At 39.9% G+C, this 21,884-nt stretch overlaps 1 protein-coding gene across 6 annotated transcripts in view; it reads right to left on the reverse strand.

The window, feature by feature from the left end:
- Positions 1–21,884, reverse strand: part of Znf385b (zinc finger protein 385B) — a 392,624-nt gene that overhangs the window by 229,893 nt on the left and 140,847 nt on the right. The gene's annotated exons all lie outside the window — the stretch shown is intronic.

Consider the following 21,884-nt stretch of genomic DNA (forward strand, 5'->3'; position numbering starts at 1 on the left):
CTTTTTTTCCTTTTGGTAAAAAGTTTCTTTGAAAAGCTCTCTTAATAGCCACAGGCAAAGCCCATAATTCTACTACTGAAACAATGCGATCCAGTTTCCAGATCATCAATCTTCATTCTCCAGACAGATACAATTGTTTGAAGAGTTGCAATTACATTATCCCTTGATGCTTCTTCAGCCTCCACATTTGGCTGAGTCCACAGTTAACAATTAAAAGGCCAAAGGAATTGAGGATTAATTTTTATCTCTAATAATAAAATGTTCATTGCACTGAGTTTCTTCGTATCAGCATCATTGCCCTCCTAATTAAAAAGTGCAATCATTATATAGTCTTGCAGAAGGAGAGATGAAAGCCAGTACCCACTCATGGACAACATTCTGATTGCAGAAACGGCAATCATCCTGACAGTGTGGTGAAGATGAGATTTTACTACCTGAAAGTGGATATTTCCAGTGCCAAGGAAAACAGTAGGTGCTCTGAAAATGTCAGGTCTCCTTCCTTCCTTATTAGGCTTTTCTTACAAAGTTCAATCTTAATCTACCACCTGGTGCATACATTATATGCTGTGGTGTGTGTGTGTGTGTGTGTGTGTGTGTGTGTGTGTGTGTGTGTGTGTTTGTGTACTCCACAGGAGATATCGGGTGTCTTGCTTCATCACATGGAGCTAGGCTGGTAACCAACAACAGGAGTGATCTTCCTATATGGAGGCCCACAGTACTGGGGTTACAGCCCCCCACAGCTGAGCCTGGACTTTGCTGTGGGTTCTGGATCCTTGTACTTGCACTGTACATGCTCTCACTCCCTGAACTACTCACCAGATCACACTTTTTATTTTTCTTTTAAAGCAAACTGCATTTAGCAAAAACATGGGTGAGGTGGATTCCATGCTGCTATAATAAAATTCCCTGTATTTCATTTGTCAGCTAGCCTCAAAGACTAATATGCCCCAGAGTAAAAACTGTGTGGAAGACCCCACCCAGGGGGATTCTAATAGTCAGAAAGAGGTTAGAAGGCCATCTCTTCCCTCCTTTCAGATAGACACATTCTTTCACTTTGATCATCTTGAATGGATTTAGGAATGCCTAGGAGATTAGGAAAGCTAAGATTAGCACAGCTGGGATGACTATGAAGTATCTCCAATGGCAGATCATCAAGGTTCTAATCTAATGAATGACATAATTCATTTGTGGGTTCAAAATTTGGAGTGGCTTTTGGGAAGTGAAAACTGGAAGCTAGGATGGGTTGGAGGGCACAGGTCTCTAGGTAGGAGGCATGGTCTTGGAGCTCCATCCGAGCCTTCCTGTTTGGTCTCCATGATGTTTCCTATCCACCACAATGGGCTGTGCTCTTTGCTTCTCGTCTATCACTGGAAGAACTGGATCTACTGCACATCCTTCCTCCCCATGGGTGCAGAATACAGAGCCAAATGACCATGGACAGATGAGGCAAAGAAATCCTCTCTTAAGAAAAGAATGCAGCTTTCTTTACTTGGGGCAAAGGTTGTAAAAAGCTTTTATCTATTGTTGTTGGGAGAGAGAACAAATCTTCATCTTATAACATTGTTCCTTCCCTTAATCTGGGTCCCGATTTCATTTTTACAACCAGTTATGTTCACGTCTGTGCCCCCTCCACAGCTCTGTAGAGCCCCATCTTCCCATACCGTTGTCTCTGCTTCCACAGGCCTCTGAAGAGAGCCTGAAATTCAAATCTTCTCAGCTCCCACTGTATAGCTGAAGTGTATTCTGTGGGCCATTTTATTTTTTGAGCAAACAATGCTCCATGCTGTGAGTTCCTGAGTAGATCCAGTTCCTGTGTCCCCAGTGATTGATTCAGTTAAAGTGACCCTGCTAAGAGATGCCAGTCTGAAAAAAAGTGGATTGACATTGGCAATTGACTCGAGGAAAGGCAGGCTCAAAGGTATGGTACCAAGCAACAACACCTTCTTACATACTTGAGTCTCAACACTGGAGAATGAGGTTGTGGGAAAGGCAGAAGGGCAAAGAACAGGAAGAATAGTCTGGTAGACAGAACACTCTCAGACTGTCCTTGATCTTAAAGCCACAGCTCCCCAGCATGTCTTCCCATAAGACAAAACAAAATCTAAGTAACCTTATAGGACCTCTCACCAGAAATTACCCAAGATATACAGACATGTTAAAATTAAACACAATCTGCTAAAACTATGAGTAGAATTCATCTAAAAAAAAACCCAAAATGTTAGAAAGATACATCTTAAAGTTTCCTAAGCTGACAGATCTGTTTATATGGGTTATTTCACAAATTTCTATGTCCACCAATACTCTTTTGAGTATTCAAGCCAAGTCTCTATCACGCAGCTCCAACAGCTCCTCATTTCAGTCATTTTAGTAACCTGCAGGCCAGCTTCATATTAGAACTCACTGTTCACAAAGTTATCACAGCCATGTTTCCCATCAGATGCAGTATACTTTCTCTCCTTAGTTGATGTTATTGGACATGATTAAGGGCTATCAGGAATTTCCATGGGTGCCTAAATGAGAGCCAATCATGAAATAATTGATTCAAACTATTAGAAGTTCCCCAAGGGGCTTGACTATCACTACAGGATCTTTAAGGTGATGCTAGTAACCATCAATGTCATTTGAGCCTGAAAACTGGCTAAGAAATGATGCTATTATCTGAATCTTGGTTGCCAGAGAAACTTGCTGTTTGTCACTCTCTTGACTCATATCACAAAGCCCAAGTTCCTCTATTTCAAAGATATAGACATGACCTTTATGGCTCCATTTTAGTATCACTTACTGAATAATCAGCACCATTCATGCTGAGTCTCAGCAGGCCCTGTCATGTGGATGCTTTTTTTTTTTTTTTTTTTTTTTTTTTTTTTTTTTTTTTTTTTGATAATGAACTCAGTTTTGGGGTTGTTTTAGAGAAGAGAGGGTGTCTAGCCACCCTGGAATGGAACTGGAATGATAGATGGTTGTGAGCCAACATGTGGATGATGGAAAAAGAATCCAGGTCCTTTACAAGAGCCGTAAATACACTTAACTGCTGAGCTAACTCTCCAGTCCCTCTTTTAAAAGATTTATTTTTATTTTAACTTTATATACATGTATGTGTGTCTGTGGGTAGGTTTGTGTCCATGTGTGAGGTACTCACAAAGCCAGAAGGTATTGGGTCTCCTGGAGCCAGAGTTACAGGCAGTTGTGGGCCTTTGCACATGGATGCTTAGAACAGGACCCAGGCCCTTGGCAGGACCAGCAAACACTCTTAAAAGATAATTCATCTCTCCAGCCCCATCGATATTTCCTTTTGATTATAAACAATGTTCCTGCAGAACTATCCAGTTAACAACTAAGAAGCTAACTATGTCAATATTATAAATTTGTGTTCTTAGTGTACAATATAACAAAGGAGAAGCCGGGGGCTGGTGACACCTACTTAAATAGCTGTGTATTTAGATGGCCTGGGGCTCAAGTTACAGCTCCTGTGTATGCTAACTATGGGGTAGCAAGATGTGAAATACTCTCAGAACTTAAATATACTTACCCATAAAGTAGCAATAAAATATGAGTTAAGCAGAAAATATAACGTGAGATATGCATGCTAGCACAAGTGTTTTTTTGTTTTTTTGTTTGTTTGTTTGTTTGTTTTTGTTTTTGTTTTTTTTCCGAGACAGGGTTTCTCTGTGTAGTTTTGGTGCCTGTCCTGGATCTTGCTCTGTATACCAGACTGGCCTCAAACTCACAGAGATCTGCCTGGCTCTGCCTCCCAAGTTCTGGTATTAAAGGCATGTGCCACCACCACCCAGTTAGCGCAAGTATTTTGAAAGTATCTGTTCAACTCCTATGAGGTACAGCATTGCTTCACAAACAGGGCAGACTCCAGTCATCCCACTTTAAGCTATGACTCTATACCCTTCATTTATAAGTAGGGCTGGCACCACCTCTTCTGCAGATACTGTGTGAACATCAGGAGGCTTTTCTCATGCCCCATTAAAAAGGGTTATGCTTTTTCCAGCTCACTTTCTTACCCTTATCTGCCCTCTAGAATGGCTTTGTCATAAGGCAAGTCTTCTGTGGCTTTTACGATACAGAAATAAAAGGAAGGGAGAAAATAGAAAATAGAGATGGGGGGGGGGTTGGTTGGAGACAGGCCAGAGACAGGCCTCAGGAGTTTGGGGATATATGGAGAAACTAATGGGAAAGAACTTTCTGAAATGTTGTTTTGTTTCAGACATCATTCTGATTATTCAAGAAAAGCAAGTAAAATCCTTTATTAAAGCCTCTCTGGGTCACAGCATATTCTCATGTTCTCAGGGTCACAGTGCCCACATCACTAACACTGTGGCCAACTTTGTCTTAGATTCTACTGGAAAAAAATAGGGGGAACTGAAGGACTTCTCTGTTCCTGGCACAAAAGTTCCATAACATACTTCACATCTACCCCCATACCTCTTTGAAAAAATGCAATATATTGCACTAACTTTTATCAATGCATCTCTTGACCTTAATTCTATCTGACTGAAACCATATTCATTGACTCTCCTCATCTGATCTGGCCTCCGTGTCTAAGATACTTTTCTTATGGCTGTGACACTGAAGCACCTTACGGAGGGAAGGGTTTACTTTGGCTCCATCATGGCTGGGAAGTCATGATGGAGGAGCCTGAGGCTGCATCAAAGGTCAGTAAGCAGAGAGCAATGAATGCTGTGCTCAACCCGTCTTCTGTTTTACACGGTGCAGGATCCCAGCCCAAGGAATGGTGCCGCCCACAGTGACTGGGCTTTCCCACCCCAATTAACCTAATCAATATTAATTCCCACACACATGTCTAGAGGCCCATCTCCCAGAGGGTTCTAGATCTCATCAAGTGACTATTACACTCATGGAACCATGATAAATGTCACAATTTCCTGTCAATTAAAAAAAAAAAAAGACTAAAAAGTGTTGTCTAGATTCTAACCGCTGCATTTTCTTCTAACCATCAACAAATATATGTAGAACATTCAGAGAGTTTATCTTCCAATTTCCTAGTTACCCCATACATGTCTTCAACTCAGCACAAATCAAAATTTTTCTTAATCTCAGAAAGTTCTAAATAAGAAAAGCTTACATTTGCCACATGCTAAGCACTACACTAACTCCACACAAATGAAGAAGAGATGTGTAGGCAAACAGCTTCTCACCATTTTCAAGATCCCAGGACCCTCTTAGCCCCACTATTCAAGCTTTTGTTCCCCCATCTCCTTCTTGTACTATGCAGTTAGGTGATGACAGGTGTGCCTGGACTGATCATGTGTAGCCTTTCCATCTTGCCATTATTCCATAAACAATACAGTAAAATGACTCTCATTCCAACACTTAGATTGTACCATCTGTTATAATTAATCTGGAGTGTACTGTATGCAGAATGATATATGTAAGTTTTACACAAATACTTTGCCATTTTATGTAAGTGGTTTGAACATCTGTGAGCTTTGGTACTTGCTGGGGATTCTGGACCCAAACCCATGTAGATGTCACGGGTTGACTGTGTGTGAAGAGAATCCTTCCTGGGCTTTGAGTGTAACATTGCGTGACATTGCTCCCAACTTCACTGAGATTCTACATTGTTGTATATCTGCAGGATGACACATTATGATTATACTTCAAGGAATAATAAAATGAATACAAGTGGCTTTTAAAATACCATTCGAAAGTACCTCTGTTGTGGAGAAGGGTCTGTTAACTTCTTAGGGAGAATGGTGTTTGAAAGAAATACCATTAGGAGTCTAATTCTGTATTTATATTATTATAATTATATGTTTCTATTATTATGTTTTTAGATTTATATTCCCTCTTCTCTACTTTGAGACATAACTGGGAGACCGGTACTGTGGACTGACACAGTGGGCGCCTTCTTCTCTGGCTTCTGCTTGCATCACTGTTGGCCCCAGAAAGATCATGCAAAGGCAGAGAAATGAGGCCAGCATGTGTTTGTTTGCTTTACCCTGGACTTTGGGTCAGTATCTTGTTACAGGCAGCAATTTGGCGGTGTACTTTCTGGAAATCAGCAGCCCCTTATCTCCTGCCTGTTCCTCTCCTATGATGTTAGTCCTCATCATTAACTAGTAACTTCTCTCTAGAGTCCTTTGTTTCTCCAGAAGTGATTCCAGATGTGGCTAGTCGCTGGCCCAATCCACTCTCCCATTGACCCGCTTCATGCTGGTCATACCTTTGAAAATATTGCCTTTACTATGTCCCTGTCATCTGTTCTACACATGTCCATCATCTACTGCCTGCCCAGGACTGGCCCAGGTAAGGTGGTGGCAGCACCCTGAGGAAATGCAGAAGGAATCTCCCACCCTCTTGAATAAGGCAGAGGAGGGGAGAAAATATGAGAACGGAGAGATTGCAGTAGTGACCAGGATCAGAGGCTATTTAATATTTTCATGTGAGCTCAAAGCTGGAGGCATGGTGTACGATAAACTTGTAATCATTTTCAATTACTTTAAAAATAAAAGTCTATGTATTTTTGAAATTCTATTAGAATTCTAAGAAGTTGGTATGCAGTGTATCAGAACAGACTCAAGTTTAAATTCCATTTTCTTAACACACACTCTTATCAGATGACTACTTCCTTCTCTCTGCCTCGGCTTCCTCGCCAGAAGCAGGAAGGCCCAATGCCTTCCTCTCTGGACTCATCAGATTGAGCGTTGTCCCTTAGGTAGTGGGATGGCTTACGGTGAACCCGGAACAGGTGTCACCCGCACTTGCTCTCTCCAAACTCCATCAAACATTTTCTTGTCACGGTTCTCACTTTCAAGACTATCGCTGTATCAGAGGTGGTTAAACCTAGGAGAGCCCAATCAGCTCTCTCCGCTGATTTACGTTTGGATGAAGACGAGGGTGATGGTGATGAACTCCACCTGTACTCACCTTGGCAGCAGCCAGCGGGCTGCAGCAGGACTCCAGCAATCAGCGCCTCTGCCGTGTTTCCCTTTGGTGAAAATGAGCTCTGAAGTGATTTTGCTTCGAAATATATTCCAAATCACATCAGTCTGTGCTACACGCTACACTTAAAATCCTCAAATTATTAATCAACTAAAGTCCTGAGAATTACTCTTCAAAATTCTAATGAGCTAGTGATGTACAACTGACAGTGTGCAGAAGAATTTCACTTTCAACACTTTACCCAGTCTTTGTACCAGATTTGCCCCGTGAACTTTCTTGAGACATTTACTCAACATCTGTGGTGCTGAGAAAGTAATGTAATCCTTTATCTGTCCATGTATTTATGAACACATATTGAAATGTCAGTTCTGTTCGTTACTGGGCAGGACACGTCTTGATCTTTTAAACCATTACCTTCATTCACTCATTCAATAACTACTTACCGTTGGGGTCATGCACTGATGGAAATTTCCCAGACACAGTAAAAACCAAAGGCTTACCAAAGCTCATTCGGATGGAGCCTACATTCCAAACACAAGGCTAACACGAGCCCAAGAGATGCTTCTCACCTGCACCTCTCCCTGCTAAGTTAAAGTTCTGAAATGTCTACGGTTAAATGTAGATAAGGTGTTTAGTGAAATGTGAATTTCGAATCAACAACACCGACATGTAATTTTTACATATAAACGTGTTACACTGTACCTGATTATCAGTGCCCACAGAACATATTTCTACTAAGAGTCATTTTTGTTTATCTGCAAGTCAATTGTAACTGCGTACTCTGGCTTGCATTTGCTTTATCTCAAAGTGCTAAAGAGGTCAGTACTCTGCTCCGTGACCACTCAGCGACCATACACATAATTTAAGGCTGAGAGGGGGACCCATGAGGCAGTGCACTAGAAGAAGAGGCCCACCCCTTCCAGGGATATACCATTGGTTAACTGGGGGGGGGGCTACTATTTTTCTTTGCTGATGTAGCTGCCCCCAAGTTGCCTGTGTTTCTCTAAGTAACCCTAATTAAGTTCACTGGTTCATCAATCTATCCTTGGGTGGAACCATTTCTTTGATCTGTTGTTGATGTTTTATCTGAGCTGAATAGATGTTTCTTCACAGCCAACCAGGAAGAGTTAACACCACAGTCCTGCATTTCAGTAGCAGCTTGTCTCCCAGTATTCTTTCCTAGGCACGACTGCTACATCAATTCCTGTCCTGTGTCTGCTTCAAAAACTTGTTGCTGAAACTGTCATTCATACCACTAAAAATGTAGTGTTCCTTTCCTTATCTGCCTGTCCAAGTACTTTCAACCTCCTGAAGAATGCTTGTCAGTTAGAGGAAGTCTGCTCTATCTGTGAGGGTTTGCCAGGGGTCACTACAGTTAGTGCCTCTGTCCTGTGCCTCCTAGAACTTCCTCCATAGCCCCTCAGCACCCACAAGCAAACATCTGCTTTCTCAAAGGCAAGCTCTACTTTCTCACCTTCCAGCTTCTATGCTCAAAGGGGTCAACTGTTTGTTGTGTTTGTGTTTTTTTGTTTTTGTTTTTTTGAGACAGGGTTTCTCTGTGTAGTTTTGGTGCCTGTCCTAGATCTCACTCTTTAGACCAGGCTGGCCTCAAACGCATAGAGATCCACCTGGCTCTGCCTCCCAAGTGCTGGGATTAAAGGTGTGCACCACCACCGTCCTGACAAAGGGGTCAACTGTAAGACTGGCCCACATGGACCTTGGCTACCAGGTATGGAGCAGGCACCACACAGCACTCAGTGCCAGGAGCCTGTTAAGATGACATCTGTGTCATCTTGGATTCTACCTGAGAGCTATTCAATCAAATGTGCCTCTCTATATTTCAGGGAGCTCTGGTTTACAGCATTTCTAGTCAGACAGAAACATATTTCCTTGCTCAATATAGCTTATATTTATAAGAATGTCCCAGAAACAGTGTCCTCTAGAGCTTGTTTGTACCAAGCACGTCTGCAGTGTAACATACATCCCCTTTGAGAAACAGTCTGGCCTCCATTTCTGATTCTCCTTCCACCCATCCAACAAGCCCCGTTTAGGAGTCACTCCTGGCATCAGCCAAGATGCTTCAATGACCTCAATGAAAAGGGAACAGAAGCAAGATACCATGTCTCAATGATACACAGTTCCTTAAATGAGCAGTTTAAGTATGAATTATACTTTCTAGCCTTCACAGGCTGATACAACCAAATACATTGCCTCATCTTGAAAACAGCGAGAAGAATGTAATGGTTAATTATTTCTAATACAGAGAGGCTTAATGAATAATTTTAAAAGCACTTCATAATTTCAAAGTTCTCAGTGCTTGGTAATGAATGCAAGCCAGATCTTCAGTGGCTACATTTTTACGTCCTCTTCTACTTCACAGAGTGGCTCCTGGAGCTGAGAAGTGTGTGTAACCTCTTTAAAAGCTGTTTATAAAATAACTGCAGGTACAAAAAGATGGACAGAAGCTACAAAGCTATAGCTGCCCGTCTTTGTAAACAGACATTGGGTCTGTATATCCTGGGGTCCCAAGGACAAAGACAAACAAATAGGAGGAAAACAGGCTTTTGTCTGGCTGTAATATTAATCTGTGGATAGTAAGAGACAAAAGAACAGAAAAGAACTCTGCTCAACCTTGAATCCTTGTATCATGTAACTCTGCAAGGTCAAAAATAAAAACAACTTGCCCGTTTTTCTCACAAGAAGGACAATGTCATCAAAAGCATGAATGGCCAAATAAAAATCTCAACATGGTAATTGGGAACTTAGTTACATCCAAATAGAGCAGTTGTCTATATAATACTGAATTTAAGGATGGGAACCCAGTTAAATTATTTTCTAAGAAAGTGTGGTTGTTTGAATAAGAATGCCCCCCTCCACCCCATGGGCCCATATATTTGAAAGCTTCGTTACCAGGGAGAAGCACTATTTGAAAGAATTAGAATTAAGAGGTGTGGACTTGTTGGAGAAAGTGTGGTTTTGAAGTTTCCAAAGCTCATGCCAAGCCCTAAGTCTCTCTCTATCTATGGATCCAGATGTAGAAACCCCAGTCAGTGCTTCCAGAACAGCCTGCATGCCGCCATGCTCCCTGCCATGTTGGTAATGGACTAAACCTCTGAAACTGTAAGTAAGCCACCGATTAAATGCTTTCTCTTATAAGACCTCCCTTGGTCATTGTGTCTCTTCACAGTAATATAACACTGACTAAGACATAAGTGAAGAAGCCTTTTCTTAAATATCAAGCTTCTTTATTTGCATGTACTTACTGTATATGCAACTTATGGAGGTCAGAAGAGAACTCACTGGAGTCTTTCTCTACTTCTACCTTGTAGATTCAGGATTCAGGATTCAAGCTCCCACTTAGGTAGGTCATCAGGACTGACAGAAGGCAGTCCCACCCATTGAGCCATCTTGATGGCTCCAAGTCACTATTTTTATTAAATTCTACACAAAACTTTATCATACAGCATTGCCAACTCATAACTAAGCTGACCTGTAGCCAGGCAAAGCACAGCTGTTACTTTGGTTGTGGCCAGGTCCTAAATTCACTGCTAAACTTTACCTGAAAGACTTATACAGTTAGAGTAACTCAACCAGCATGAAACTGACGGAGAGATGACAGGTCTACAGTTACACTAGAAATAATTCTGAACAGATTTCAGCTGCACTGCCCCAACCTCAATATTTGGGTTTTTGTTTGTTTGTTTGTTTGACTATGACTTTATGTCACTGAAGTAACTGTATAAACGTAAGTCATTAATTTCATCAAAATATAAAACTAACTTGTAAAATATATACTTAAATTATTAAGTAAAAGATATAAAATTGCCATGAACTGACAATTTGTCTATTTAGAGCTAAAATACATCCCGACACCAAAAGCATGGACAACAAAAGAAAAAAATAGATAAACTGGACTTCATCATAATTATAAAATGTTATGCTGTGAAGGGCACAAACAAGAAAGTAAAGATGGACCACAGAATGGGAAAAACATATTCAAATTCTATGTGATAAAGAATTTCTACATGGAATTTGGAGAGATACTCTGTATTATTACAACTCCCTAATAAAGACAAAATAGGTATTAAAGAGTGAAGAAAGGGGGTTGGAAAAATAGCTCAGTGTAAGACTTGCTCTGCAATCATGAAAACTTGTATTCGAATCCCAGAAGCAATAGATTTCTAGGTTTGGCTCCACACACCTACAAACACAGCACTTCTGGCCAGCCAACACAACTAGGACAGCAAGCTTTGAGTAAGAGACCCTATCTCAAGGCAATGATGTAGAAAGTAATTGAGGAAGACACCCAAAGTCCTGTTTTGGCCTCCACATGTGCACACAAAAGGGCACACACATGTTCATATTCAAGTGTGTGTACCTACCAACACACAATATACCATACACACAAAAATGGAGAAATTACTTGAATAAACATTTCTCTAAGGCTGATAAAGAAAAGTTCAATAAGCACAGGACACTAGTGGCCATCATGGACATAAAAATGAAAATCCCAAAGAAATACTGTTTCCTAACCACTAAGATGGTGAGAGTCAGTAATTGGTTAACAGTAAGAGCTGCTGAGCTGGAGGAAGGACCTCTTACATTCCCAGGACCAATGTAAACCGGTGCCATTACTTTGAAAAATGGCCTGATGATTTGTCTGACAATTAGCCAAAGATTTACTCTATAACTCAGCAATTCTACCTCTAATTACATACCCAAGAGAAACTATAATAGAAGTAGACATAAAAATTTATACAGGTGTGTTAGTAGCAATAGAATTTATAACATCCCAAAGGTGGAAACAACAGGTGTTTCAGCCAACAGAGAACATGTCAATCAACAGATAGATGAATGATCAAAGATGGTATATCCATACAATGGAATATTATTCCACTATAAAGAGAAAAGACAGGAGGACTAAGATGTGCTACAGCATAGGTAAGCCTTGAAAATACAAGGTTAAAAATTCAAGAAGTCAGCTATTCAAAACTGACATATCATATTACTCTCTTTATATGAAAGTCCATAATAGAGAACTCTAGAAAGCAGGCTAAGTTTCAACAAGCCCATGAGTCAACAGGACTAGCCTCCTAACATGTGGTTCATGTAAATGCTGAGAGCATCCATAAGGGAGAAATTCCCAACCTATGTTCATCTTTAATCAACTGTTCAACAAATACTGCTTTAAAAAAACTATAAAAATAAGTTATTTTCTTCTCAGCATACAGTTTATGCATGAGCAATAATGTTTTAAATGCATAAGGAACAATTGGTTCCAGGCCCTGTTCTGTGTACCCAAATTTATGTTTGAAACCAAATCCCCAATGTGCATAGTATCTGCAAATAGCCTACACAATCCTCCTACACACTCTCAAGCTTTTCTAGGTTATTTCTAAACCATATACAATATAAACAGTTGCCATCCTGTTATGCTCAGACAATATGAGAAGAAAGCCATTCTGTATGTGTTCATTGCTCATGAAGACCTGGTTTCCCACAGATATTGTTGATCCTCAATTGGCTGGATTCAGATGGGGGAATTTACGGGTGTGGAAGGCAAACAGTACTAGCTAACATATAATAGAACCGAACATCTCTTTATGGGTTTTAAAAAGTTAGTATAACTCTTCTTTTGAATTAAGATATTCTCAGAGGTTGGAACATCTATGGGTCTTAATCCAATTCTGTGAATAAGTAAATGGTGCCCTGGCTTGGTACAGTGCCCATAGGAAGATGGCAGCAAGGACCAGAAAGAACCAAAGACCCTAAGAGTGTCCACATACATCTCCCATGGTTCACCTAACTGTAAGAATTCTTCACTTTCAAAACTTCTCAGGATTGAAGATCCTCTAGTGAGCTGGGATTAAATGTCATAATACAGGGAGTCGGATTATATTTCCTTCATGAACATGAATATACATAGTATTTTCATTATGCATAACTGATTTTGCAGGACAAAACATATATTACACTACTTATGTCTAGCTGGTTATGACAGCAAGCTAAACTTTTTGGCTTCTATGCAGTTCTGCTGGAAATTACAAGGTAAGATCTCTATTTGTGTTATAATGTTAAGCTAATTCTCTTTATGAGAATTTATGTGGTCCTTTCTTTTCTTTGTGAATTGAAACAGTATTCATGAATTTGTGACTCAGATAGCTGAATTCTAAACGAAATGGAATCACATTAAAAATATATGGCAATCAAATAGTCATCTAGGTATATGAAGATAGTTTTAGCAAATCCCCCAGAGAGGAGGGATAGTTTGTCAACAGAGCACAAGCCATTCTTCAGTAAAATGTGAGTAAGCAACAGGTACAGGAAAAATTAGAGCATTTCTGCCATAAGGGCTTTAAGTTGAATTTTTAAAATAACTATCATAAAGACTAAAGATTCCTGCAGGCCAATTATTATTTATCCAACTCTGACATCTTGCAACAGCACTTTAGCACCTGGGCGGACAGGATAACTAAGAGTGTCACATAAATTTCAGAATCACTTATTCAAATCAAATATCCACTTTTACGTCAAGGGCAACTACTTCTTCATAAAAGAGCTGTGTAATATATTACCTAGAAATGAATGTTACATATTTATAACTCTGGCTAGTAAATCCAGCCATGCTATTATTATGCCATTAAACTGGAAATATAGAGAGTCGAAGAGAGGAGTGATCATAATAAAGGCACTTTATTCTACACATAATACCTGAAATTCAATCTAATACAACTTCCAAATACCAGAAGCTTAATGTTTATGGTCTTTATTGAATAATCGTCTCCTTCTTTGGCTAAAGTCAATAAAAAGTCATCTCTAAACTTTCTAGTCAAGCTAGAAACCATTACATTATATAAGGTCATGAAGATAAGCGTAAAATGAAAGCACACCCTTAGATCTCTGCTAGCTGGTGCCGCTGTGTTTCTTAACTGCATCCCAATGTGGCTTTAAGCATTTGCACTGTGCTGAAGTCTGACCAATGTTTTATGGTAATGCATTTAATTGCACAGTCATATCATATTTAGAGTTATTTTAAGGAAAATAATGTTTTCAAACAATGTCACAGATACACGTTTTTCTCAGTATGAAGGAGACACATTTTAAAATTTTATTGTAATAGAATATACATAGAACACATTTGCCATCTGAACCACGTTGAAGTGTGATGGCATTAGGATATTCATACTGGTGTCTAGCCATCACCACCATTCATCTCCCCAAACTGAAATTAAGTGTCTATTAAACAAGGAAAAAATGGAAGTAACATGTTTCTCTAAAGCATGCACTCAAAACATAGAAGTACATTCAAGCAGAACTCCTCAAGGAATAAGCTCCAGTACTTCTGCTTTATAGCTCAGAAGCAGTGCCTGAACATGGTCATTATGGACACACATTGTCATGAGTGCTGCATGCCACTGAGGGGTTGGTGGTTGATGCCACACAGCAGTTATGTATTTTAGATTTGGGTTGCATGCTTATTTCTAAATCAATAAAAGTACCATACTATAGATTCTCTTATAACTGAATAATTTATGCTTCTGGTTTTGATACAAGGTTTTGCTATGTGCATCCCAGGCTAGCAAGGAATTCCTTATGCAGCCCAGACTAACCTGGAACTTTAAGCAGTCTTTCTCCCTCAGCCTCCAGTGTGCTCAGATTACAGGTGTGCCACCACGCCCAAATCACAATTCCCACTTTTAACAAAAGATTCAGAATATGTACGGGGCATGCACTTAAACTTGGATGTTGCCAGTTGGTATGCCCACATGACATGACTGGTCAGGGGCAGAGATGGTTCTGTGTAGTTTTCCTCGAGGTATTTAAATGAGCAATACAAGGGTTCATGCATACTTTCTCACACTCTGCTAGCAGATGAGAGATACATATTTTTTTGAGTAGACTGAATACACATCAGAGGAAAACAGTGCCAACAAAAAGAAAAGGGATAAAGAATTGCTGGTTTCAATGAAGACTTGCCCAGACAGTGAGCCTTTTAGCAAAGAACCCTTCAAAAAGCGCCTAATCCATTGACTTCAATGAACAAAAAAGCTGATGTGTCCCTTAAATGACCCTTCCCTATTTATACCACCCTCAAATTCTACAGTCCGTGACCTTGTGTTGGGAGCAAGCATTTGCTGGCTGCCAGCTCAAAGGTCACCTTCATTCCACTCAATTCCCAAGCCACAGCTGACATGCTAGGAAACCTTTGCAGCAGTATTTCCCAAAGCTTGAGTATACCTCATTCATTCACAGTAGCTTTTCCTCCTTACTCTCAATGACCATATCTGCAGACCATATGCCATGGTTCCACTGGCACATTTTTGTTCTTTTCTAATGTCATTTTTTTTTTTTTTTTTTTTTTTTTTTTGCTTTAGAGTCTGTATCTGTGCCTGCAAATCCCAGAGATGCTCAGAGAAAGTGGTGGATTGCCCAGCCGGCTTGCAAATGAAGACGTGATGAGTCACTGTGGGGTGCTGAATAAACTCAGTCTGAGGAGTGCTGGGAATAGTGGAGCGGAGACAACATGGACCAGTTCTCATGGTGATCCTGCCTGTGACTTCAACAGCTCAGATCATTAGCACCGGCTGCTTATTTCATTTTTCAAAACAAACGCAAATTGATTGCAACTGCAGCCACTGTATTAATTTTTAAATATGTTATTACTATTGATACAAGCTCTTCTAGGTTGTACACTGAAGAATTTCATGTGCAGTTTGGAAATACCCTGCCCACTCCACCCCTTCCCCCACAAACCAGTTTCTGGATGGAATACTTCTTATCTAAGAATACACTAAGAACTGTCCAGTTATGAATTCCCTTGGAATTATTGTCTTTCTTCACTTGAATGCAGCTCCGTTTTAATACGCAATTTATATGTAAACCCCAGAGTCCCATTAGCATCTCAGACAATAACAGCTAATGATTATTGACAGCGTTCTTCCTGCTAGGAACTATCCTAAGAGTTTTACATTACATTGTTCAGTTAATCCTCACAACACTGCTGTAAGGTGGAGACAATTAGCCTCCCTGTTTAACATACAGTAAAAGAGATAACCACCAAACTTACCCAACACCACCCAGGCCTCTTCAAGATCTCTAGGAACACTCAAGCATAATCTCAATCATGAATTTTAAAGCTATTTTTTAAAGAGTGAGTATAAATTGCCTCTATTTTTCAGTTTCCTTCACTGGCTTAAGATTTTGAAGAGTTGGATGGAGGTGCATACTTGAATGGACTCTGACCAGCTTGGCTCTGGCAGGCCTTGCCCTTTTCCCCATCCTCTCTGCCTTGCTAAAAACTGTTAAATTACATCTTAAAGCGAGCTACCAAGGTCTATTTCCTTATTTGGTCGCTGCCATTTCCTCCTTCTGAGACTGACTACCAAAGTCCAGCAATCAGAAGCCCCCTTTGGCTCACCTAATTAACATGCCCAGTTAAAATTAAACACCTCATAGTAATATGTGTTTCCCCATTTACCTTCATAAACCACCACTTTCCTAAGTGTCACATCCGTCTCCTCTATCCAGAGGCAGTCCTTTGTCTCTCGGGGACAAATACCCTTAGCCCTTCCCTGGTCCTCTTCCCCTTCCCCCTCATCCCGTCTCCTCTACCACTACATCCTGGCCCATTCTAACACAGACCTCCCCTTTTCCTCCTCTTAAAAATGACCCCTACAAGGTCATTTGCTGCTCTTCTCTGCCTGAGTCAGGAAGCAGACACTTGAACTTTTTTTCCCCGACTAATAAAGGATCTCTCTGTGAAAACAGGTGTTTGGGTGGGGCTTGTGCCTGACCCGGGGTCCAGGAGAGAGCACCTCAGGTGCATGAGTCTCTTTCAATACTATTATTGTTACCCAAGGTGACCTCTCTATGCTCCCTTTGTCAATAGCGTGGACCTTTCCAATCAATGACTGAGAGTGCAACACTTTTTCCCCATATATTTTACAAGTAATTCACTGTTGGACCTCTTTGAAGGGTCACTTAACCTGAATAATCCTGTTGAAATAACTTCCCAGGAATATAATAAAATTGGCACATCCTCTCAGGGTAAGCATCTCTAATAACTAAAAAATAGTATCTCTCTTGCATCCAGTGGAAAGGAGCAGGCAAAAGCTGAGAGCTTTTCCGTCACAGAGATGCATCTCCAATTTATACACGGAACAAAGGGAGTACACACCAACTGTGGCCAAGATGTCAGAGGTCTGTTTGCACGTCAAGAAATTTTAACATTAAAAACAAATAACCCTCACTATATGACACCATTCATCATAATTCTTAATAAATAAACTCTGAGGTATATTAAAATGAAGATCAGTTTAAATATATTACTATTATGCTCTATTTTTAGACTTGCATTTCTATAAGACTATTTTAAATAATGTAATCAAAGGTAAAATTTTTGTAAGTATATATTTATTTTCACTTATAGTCATTAATTTACTCACCAAAAATCTGCATATGAAGTCCTGGCACTGAGAAGGAGAAGCAGACACAAGTTTCCACCCCTAAGCAAGAAGCTATTTGTAAGAGATGCCTGCTGGGAAGGGAAAATCCATTTTTCTCAAATGGAGTGTCTTTGGGTATATTAACAACACTCCAGGGCAGGCCCCATGCCCAGAAATAGTTGGCCAACACAAAACAGACTCCATCTTATTTGTATGTGTTTTGTTTCATTTTTTTGTCTTATTGATTTTCATTGGTTTGTTTTGAATTTTGCTGTTTTTTTGAGAGAGAGACAGAGGGAACATGAAGTGGGTGAGTAGTAGGAAGGTGGGAAGGATTTGGGAGGGTTAGGGAAAAGAATGCAATCAAATACATTGTATGAAAATTTTTAAATAAAAATGTGGCTTAAAACTCTGCATCTATAATTCATTTAGAGTCATTTGAATTCATTTGTAAAGAAGGGATCTGGGTGCTAAGCAAATTCAGTTGCAAAATTCATAGAAATATTTTTACTGGAGTAACATGGTCTCAGACATTTTGTGACAGATATTAAAATCAGATTTGTGTATTGTGTGTGATATGCTTATTAAATGTGACTAATTCCTGTAAGACACAGATGCAGATGAGTTTTCTTAACTTGTACTGACATGATGTAGACAGAAACAAAACGTTTCCACACAGAAAATTCTTTGTGACATAAAAATGCAACTAAACGTGTCTAGGAAGGGTTATGAGGCTGCAATCTGGCCACCAGGGTGGGAAGAACTCATTTCAGGGTAACCAGGGGGTGTTTTTCTTATTTTCGTATTTTATGAGATGCAGAACCTTGTTTTGCTTTGTTTCATCTCTTCCTTTCCAATCATAAATATAATCCATGAGCAAATGTCATTAAAAAAAAATCCAGCTAGTGGTACATGTGTGAAATGCAATTGCAGTACTTGGGAAGCTGATGCCAGAGGAAGTGTCACAAGTTCAAGGCCAGCCTGGGCTACAGAGTGAGACTCTATCACAAAAAATACAGGCAGGGGAGGGGATAGAGAAGGAAGGAAGGAAGAGGTAAATATCTATAATCCAGTCATTTGCCACTACCCGGGCTGATACTATTCTCTTCTAAGCAACAATATTATGTGAATTCTGTGTCTCATAAGAGTGTCCTGTGGAAACATTCCATCCTGGAAGCTCTTTAAAAAGGAAGGTAAACATCTCAAAATAGTTTCAGGAAGACCCTGAAATGAACTAGATTCATTAGGACCTTCCCTCCTGGAAAAAACAAGCCAACCTGAAGAGAAGACTCTTAGACATGCCAAGCTGTAATGAAGATGGACCAGACCTGCCTCCTGGAAGTAAAAGCCAGCTGAGCTGCCTGGAAAAGGGTTAGGCCAACTTAGTCACGAATAAGGAGCACTCTCCAATGTTTTGAGCTGCCTTCAGGCTGTGCAGTGTGCTCCAGGTTCTAAGTTTTTGTGAGCTGTCACCCATGCTGGGGTGGCTCTTAGTGATGCAGCTCTCCTCGGGTCATTTCTCCTCCTATAAGTGACCCCTTACCCATATTCCTGTAAGTAGCCCCAATAAAACTAATTACTTCATCAAGTTGGACTTTGGTAGTATCCATATTTTGGTCTTCGTAGGTTCCCTATCTGCGTGTTCCATCTACCCAGGAGATGTTTTGCCACACAAAGGGATGGTACGTTCTGACTGCTCACTTTCACACTCCTCAATAGTAGCCAGAAGATTATGATAAAGGGAGATAGCTGAGGATGTAGCTCAGTGATAGAGTACTTGCCTAGCAAAGACTCCATCACTAGTGTGGAGGTCACGTGCATTGGGGGATGGGGATATTTATCTCAGAAGCAAGAATACTAGTCTCCTTGATCCTTTAAAACTGTCACCACCGTGGGTGTGATTCTTGCCTGGGTCCTAAACTTCAGCTAACTTAATGACATAAGAAGTTTTCATTGTAATCCCAGCCCTCCTTACACAGCACGGGTAATGTTAGAATCTATTCATTTGGTTTTCACAATTTGGCCTTCAGAATAGTGATCATAAAATATTGTTCCTGCATAGATATTTGCCATTGCAAAAAAGATGCCTCTAAGCATCATGGATACAGTAATAAGCACACAAATGTGGGAGGTCAGTCTACTCTGGCTCTCAGAGAACATCCTCTAGTTAGACAAAGCTGTCCAGGAGGAATATACTTAAAATTATAAGGCAGGGGGCAGGGCAGGGAGAAAGCAAGAGGATGGAATCCTAGCAATGCAAATGACAATGACAATTATCAACATTCATATTTACTGAGCACGTGTCAGCATGTGCTATTTCAGGAAATTCTCACTTAGCTCCATGACAATATAATAAGAACTCTGGTTATTGCCATTATCCACATGTAAGGCAACGGGACAAGAGCACTCTTAAATGACTGCTTGGGGATATTTAGACAGTAAATGATGGGGCTGCAATTTGTAACCCAACTGTGTGTTTTGTTTTGAACCATGAAGTGGCCCTTCTTAACCAAGGTAATAGGAAAAGACTGAGGATGGAGTCAAAAGCTGCGGCTATTAAAGGTATTTAAGGTAAGAGCCAGAAGCATCACTCACAGAAAGACTAAAATTTAGATCAACACCCACAGTACCCCAAGTCTTAAATTATCTTGCCTTTAAGGCAGAGCTTTCTGAAGGATCTAAAGTCAACAATTCTCTCTCTCTGCCTGTAATGTTTCTACTTACATCTGTCCCCAAACCCCACATGTCTGTTTCATCTTTATTCTTATTATCACAAATAAACACACAGGTATGTGATCCTTTAAGACAAATAACCTCACTCTCAGGATAAGGGTCAAATTGATGTAGCAACCCCTCATATCAAGCTCCTGTGCTTCTTGTATATGGCTTAAACTGCTACCACAGCTGGTGACCCCCAAATTCAAATGACACTTCTCACCAAGGATAATCACAAAATCCCTGTATCATCTCTGACTTCCTACCATCCAGATGTTTACTCCACAGTGTAAATTCCTGGAGGTCATATACAGAGAAAGCAACAACAACTGACATATTTCTCTGCAAAGCACCATAGGACAGTGTGTATAGCTCTAGACTAAACAATTAAACACGAAGCCCTGGGATTAAAACACATATACAGCTGGTCCTTGCATTACAAATGTATGCTATTGTATGCTTGGCACCCAAGACTTTTTTCAATAATCCAATCCAGGTTCTACAGAAGTTAATATATAATGACCAGAATACACAAATGCCATTTCTTTACCCTTTGGGATAAAATTTTAAATTGAAGTTGATGGGTGGGAAAAAAAAATCCCCATTTACTTCATTTACTTTAGGATGTTAAATAATAAGTTAATTATTATTAACATCTGTGTTTATTCTAGCTTTTATAAAAAAAATGAAAGACTGAAAGTAATAAACCCCTTCAAGTTATTTATGCCTTCCTTTCTCCTTCAAGGAACCAGAGACAGAACTGCCATATAATCCAGCAATCTCACTACCAGGCATGTATCAAAAGGAAAGTAAGATTGATATGTCATGGAAACATAGACATTAACACTAGTCACCTTATGCAAGAAACAGAATTCAACTAGGTATCTATCAATAGACAAATATATATAGATACATACATTTGTGTATATATACACAATGGAATATTATTTAGCCATAAAAATGATACAACTCATTTTGGCCTAAATTATGGCTTTAATGATAAAGGTTAATGTCTCAGTTGTGAGAAACAAGTTCTCAATAAATTTCATGTGCTTCTAAAATTATATATAAAATTTGATTTTATACATTTTATGAGGAAGATCTATGTACCTAGTCAAAGATGACATGTTTTCTATACCTCCTAAGTATTGGAATGTGCCACTAGGCCCAGATTGATGGGGTCCTAGAGACAATGCCTCCAGGGCTTCCTGAAGCAAGCATTCTGCCAATAAAGCTCTGTCCCAGACCAGTATGTGGAGTAAATGTTACATGATTATTTTAAAATACCTCCATAGTATCCATATTTTTACATGTATTTATTTGTATGAGTGTTCTGCCTGTATGTATATATATTATGCATGTATGTAGTGCCTGAGGCAGTGAGAAGAAGGACCCAGTCCCCTGGAACTGGAGACTAGGACGGTTATGAGTCACCAAGTGGATGGGTGCTGGGAACCTAACATGGGTCCTCTGCAAGAGCAAGAGCAACAGGTGCTCCCAAACTGTGAGCTATCTCTCCAGCCACTCTCTATGTTATCTTCTTCTTGAGAATGCTTTAGGAACTCTAAAAATTAATTATATTAGAATATGTTCATGGTATCAAAGTGTAGCCTAAAATTTATGTATAATAATTATGTAGCATAAGCTACTCTAGAATCTTCACATGCCCCTACCAGAAAGGAAGCCAGCTCTCCTTTTGATTCCAGGTGAAGTCACAACTCACTCTTAAGTGGTATAATGTGCTAGACATGGCAGAAAATATCTTTTCAAGACTTGGTCATTGAAAAAGTGGTAGGTACCCCTTGCCAT

Source organism: Peromyscus leucopus, chromosome 4 (assembly GCF_004664715.2).
Source record: "Peromyscus leucopus breed LL Stock chromosome 4, UCI_PerLeu_2.1, whole genome shotgun sequence".
In the NCBI taxonomy this organism is placed as follows: Eukaryota; Metazoa; Chordata; class Mammalia; order Rodentia; family Cricetidae; genus Peromyscus; species Peromyscus leucopus.